The sequence below is a fragment of the Cetorhinus maximus genome, unplaced genomic scaffold (genome assembly GCF_964194155.1).
Source record: "Cetorhinus maximus unplaced genomic scaffold, sCetMax3.hap1.1 HAP1_SCAFFOLD_983, whole genome shotgun sequence".
Lineage (NCBI taxonomy): Eukaryota > Metazoa > Chordata > Chondrichthyes > Lamniformes > Cetorhinidae > Cetorhinus > Cetorhinus maximus.
This window is the reverse complement of record NW_027596925.1, coordinates 8,987-14,133: the sequence shown is the minus strand read 5'-3', so window position 1 is coordinate 14,133 and position 5,147 is coordinate 8,987. Positions and strand designations below refer to the sequence as shown.

At 52.5% G+C, this 5,147-nt stretch overlaps 1 pseudogene; it reads right to left on the bottom strand.

Moving 5' to 3' along the window:
* Positions 1 to 2,145: 2,145 nt before the first annotated feature.
* On the bottom strand, positions 2,146 to 2,310 carry LOC144675378 (U2 spliceosomal RNA; annotated as a pseudogene).
* Positions 2,311 to 5,147: the final 2,837 nt, after the last annotated feature.

The window sequence follows — 5,147 nt, the reverse complement described above, 5'->3', positions numbered from 1 at the left end:
CCGCCCAGAATGACCGGCCTGGAGGTCGCCAGCAGCAGTGGGAGCTGCTGAAAAACCTCCAGCCGCTCAGCCCCTTGTGCCGGGCCATACACGTTAATTAACCGGAGTGGAGCGTTCTTGTACATTACGTCTGCTACCAGGAGTCGCCCGCCCACCACCTCCTTGACCTCGGAGACGGTGAAGTTGCCTCCCCGCAGCAGAATACCCAGGCCGGAGGAACGAGAGTCGTTTCCGCCCGACCAGATCGATGGCCCGTGGGACCACCATCGTGACCATTGCCTGTAGGAGCTGAGGTGCGGTATCGCACACTCCTGCAGAAACAACAGGTCAGCTTTGACCTTGGCTAGGTAGTCCAAGGTCGCAACACATCGCGTAGTAGATTTAATGCTACGCACATTTATGGATACAATCTTTAAACCCATTTTAAAGCATTTATTCTCCTACCAAACCCACTGTCTCTGAGAGTCCCAGACCTTTAGTCTGCTCCTTCATACCCGTAGTGAGCTCAAATTCCTTCACTTTGGATGGGCTGAGGTAGATCTCCTTGGCCGTGTTCTGCTCCGGTGGCATCTGGAGGTTCACGTAGAGAGCGGGTTTTGAGATGACCTTTGCTGGAGAAGCTTCTCCAAAACTCACCCCCTCTGGGGTGTTGCTGTTCCCGGCTTCCTGGAGCTGGGGTGCGATGATTGCCTCACTGCTCCCAGATTCCAGGGGCTGTGGTGCACTGGCCTCCTCAGGTTGCAGGCAAAGTTGGGGTGCGCTGGTCTCCTTGTTGTCTCCAATTTTCTGGAGCTCGGGTGTCTCGTCCTCCAACGCCCTGGAGCTTTGCCGCCTCTTCTGTCGGTGCCGCTCTGGCACTTCATCATCCGAAGAGCTGCTGCCCTTGTCATCCGTGTCGGATGGGAGACGCCTCTTGCTGCTTCTCTGGGAAACGCCTTTGCTTCTTCTTCGCTCCCTCTTACTTTTCTTGTTCTTCACCGTCCGCCACTCCCCCTGCTGCTTTTCCACTGCTGCCTCCTCCTCCATTGATTCGCTGTCCTGAGGACTGGGAGGTTCAGGGGGTAGTGCTGTTGGTTGGCTCTCTGTTGCCTCAATCTCTTTCTCCACCTTGTCTCTCTCTGTGTCCTCCTTTGTCCCGTTGAGCTCCCTGGGGGCCTTGGTGGTTGGAGTGACACGGAACGTTTCTTCTGCTTCCCCCTGGTCGGCTTTGGCTGCCTGTCCGTAAGTACGGCAGCGTTTGGGGCATTTCCTGTAGAGGTGACTTGCCTCGCCACACAGGTTGCAGCACTTGGCCTGTTTGCAGTCTTTTGTCTGGTGCCCTTCCTGTTTGCAGATCTTGCAGAGGGAGGCGCTGCAGTTGGCCGCCACATGACCAGCCTTGCCGCATGAGCGACAATGCTTGGGTTGCCCAGCGTAGACCAGGTAGCCACGGTTTCCCCCGATAGCGAAACTGGAGGGAGGGTGGAAAATGGCTCCCTTACCATCGGTCTTTAGCGTGACCTTAAACAGGCGTTTGCCTGTCCAGATCCCCAAGTCGTCTCGAATCTCGGTGCCGCTCCCCACCTTATCGAAGTACCTGGTGAGGAAGGTGACCACGTCGGCGACAGGGACGAAGGGGTTGTACACATGCACCATCACCTCACGTTCCCGTTGCAACGGCAGAGAAAAGTGCGGCTCCGCCGTCAGGATCTTCATCTCCGGCAGGTCTCTCTTCTCCTCGAACACCCTCAGGAGCCGGACGCAGTCTGCCACCCGCTTGAACGTCACGTCAAAATAACCGCCTTTGCGGGAGTCGTGCAGGGTGAAGATCTCCGTAGCTTTGAAGTCGCACGCCTTCAACAGGATCCTCCTGGTGAAGAAGCCCCGATCCATAGGTGATCCTCCTTCGCTGTGGTTCACCGTGACTCGGACGGTGACAGGTTACCCACGGTATAGATTTGGATTGCGATTGGTTATCGCCCTTCCATCCCGACCTTGCCATGGCAGGACCATGGTGTCGCCCCTGCAACACTTGATGTTAGCCAAAAGGCCGAGAAGCGATGAGAAAGAAAGAAAGTTGTGTTTTGAAAGATGTGCATGTTGAAAAGTAAAGAAAGCAGATGTTTGTAAGAAAACTATTTTTAGCATTGAAAATCCCCTGGAAAGGGGTGGTGCACCATTCCCAGAGATACTGCAATACCGGGTCGATGCGTGGAGTGGACGGAGCAAGCCCCTATTCCATCTCCCTGCTCCAAAAATCAATTTAATATATGGTCCCCAGATAAGGGACGTATCAGATATTATACTGATTTTTTTTTTTTGTAAAAATATACTTTATTCATAAAATATCTTCAATCACATTCCAAACCATTTCAAAAACAACATTACAAGGGTACAATCCAGGTTAAACTTTTACAAAATGTATCACCAGGTGCGTCAGTACAAACAATATTACAATCATTTACAGCCTTTCATTTTGATCTGTACAGCCCGAGGGGCTCTAAACAGTTCCCAGTCTCTCGGTGCGCTGTGGCAGAAAGGTCTTAGACAGCGACCCTTCCCCATTGCGCCTTTGCGGCAGCTGCCCCAAGCTTTAGTGCGTCCCTCAGCACGTAGTCCTGGACTTTGGATTGTGCCAGTCCGCAACAATCGGTCGGGGACAACTCTTTGTGCTGGAAGACCAACAAGTTTCGGGCAGACCAAAGCGCCTCTTTCACCGAGTTGATGATCCTCGAGCTGCAGTTGATGTTTGTCTCGGTGTGTGTCCCTGGGAACAGCCCGTAGAGCACAGAGTCCTGTGTCACAGAACTGCTCGGGATGAACCTCGACAGCAACCACTGCATCTCTCTCCAGACTTTCTTTGCAAAGGCACAATCCACAAGGAGGTGGACAACGGTCTCTTCCCCACCACAGCCACCTCGAAGGCAACGTGCAGAGGGGGTGAGCTTCCTGGCGTGTAGGAAGGATCTGACGGGGAGGGCCTTTCTCACCACCAGCCAAGCTACGTCTTGGTGCTTGTTGGAAAGTTCTGGCGATGAGGCATTCTGCCAAATGACTTTGACAGTCTGCTCGGGGAACCATCCCACAGGGTCCACCCTCTCCTTATCCCTCAGGGCCTCTAGGACGTTACGTGCTGACCACTGCCTGATGGACTTGTGGTCAAAGGTGTTTTTCTGCATAAATTTTTCCACCAGGGACAGGTGGTACGGCACGGTCCAACTACTTGGAGCGTTCCGCGGCAGCGTGGCCAGACCCATCCTTCGCAACACCGGGGACAGGTAGAACCTCAGCACGTAGTGACACTTGGTGTTTGCGTACTGAGGGTCTACGCACCGCTTGATGCAGCCGCACACAAAGGTGGCCATCAGTATGAGGGCGATGTTGGGCACGTTTTTTCCCCCTTTATCTAGAGGCTTGTACATCGCGTCCCTGCGGACACGATCCATTTTCGACCTCCAGATAAAGCGGAAGATGGCTCGAGTGATCGCCGTCGCGCAGGAGTCTGGAATGGGCCAGACCTGCGCCACGTACAGCAACAGCGAGAGTACCTCACACCTGATGACCAGGTTCTTACCCGCAATGGAGAGGGAGCGTCGCTCCCACATGCCCAGTTTCCTCTTCACCATAGCCACTCGCTCCTTCCAGTTTCTAACGCATGCCCCGGTCCCTCCGAACCATATCCCCAGCACCTTCAGGCCGTCAGCCCTGACAGTGAAGGGGACAAAGGATCGGTCAGCCCAGTTCCCAAAGAACATGGCCTCGCTCTTCCCACGATTTACCTTGGCTCCCGAGGCCAGTTCGAACTGGTCGCAGATGTGCATCAGTCTGCGCACCGACAGCGGATCCGAGCAGAAGACGGCGACGTCGTCCATGTACAGGGAGGCTTTTACCTGAGTGCCTCCACTGCCTGGGATCGTCACTCCTCTTATGCCCGGATCCTTCCTGATGGACTCGGCAAAGGGTTCTATGCAACACACGAAAAGGACAGGCGAGAGAGGACAGCCCTGCCTGACTCCAGATTTAATCGGAAAGCTATCTGTTTCCCACCCATTGATTGATACTGCGCTACTGATGTTAGTGTAGAGCAGTTGGATCCAATTTCGAATTCCCTCCCCAAAGCCCATTTTGGAGAGCACATCCCCCATGTAGGTGTGCGATATTCTGTCAAAGGCCTTCTCCTGATCCAAGCTGATGAGGCAGGTGTCCACACCCGTCATGCACATGATGGGGAGGGCCTTTGTCACTATCAGCCAAGCTACATCCTAATGCTAATTTGAAAGTTTTGGTGATGAGGCATTCTTCCAAATTACTTTGACAGTCAGCTCAGGAAACCACCCGACAGCATTCACTATCTCCTTTTCCCGCAGGACCACATTACAATATGTGCAGCCCACTGCCTGATGGACTTGTGGTCAACAGGTTTTTCTGCATAAACTGTTCCACAAGGGATAGGTGATACAGCAGGTTCCAACTGAATGGAGCGTTCTCTGGTAACATAGCCATATCCATTCTTCCCAACACCGGGAAGAGGTAGAATCTCAGCACGGAGTGACACTTGGGCCTGGATTCTTGGGCCTGAGCATTGGGGCGTCTTAGGTCACTGTGCTAATGACATCATTGCTGCATCACTACCCAGCAGCCAAACTCAATGTACATTGCTCAACATGGGCTGCTGTGTTTAACCGACTTCAGTTTCAGGAAAATGTAACAGGAGCACATTTCACTCTGTGCTATTGGACAGTGGTTTAATAGTTGGAAAAGATCAGTGGTGCTCACCAGGGTTCACACCTGAAGAATTGTCAACCTTTGTGTTGCTGCACAGCACAATCAGATAAAGCATTTCTTACCTTCCGTCACTTCCTGTTCCTTCAGCTGTAGCCTAACCAGTGTATCATAACGGTTTGGCATAACTTCCTTCCCTTTGGACTCCACGCCTCAATTTATAAAGCCGAGGATCCTTATTTGTGTTTACATGAATTCTTGCTGCAACAAACGGAGCTTTGGCGAGATCATACCCAGAGTATTGTGTACCATTGTTTTGGTCTCCTCACCAAATGAAGGATATATTTTCCATAGTAGGGATGCAACAATGGTTCAGTAAAGATTGAATGGAGTGGCCAATATTTTCTGGAGTTTAGAAGAATGAGCCGTGGTCTTGGGTTCACTAA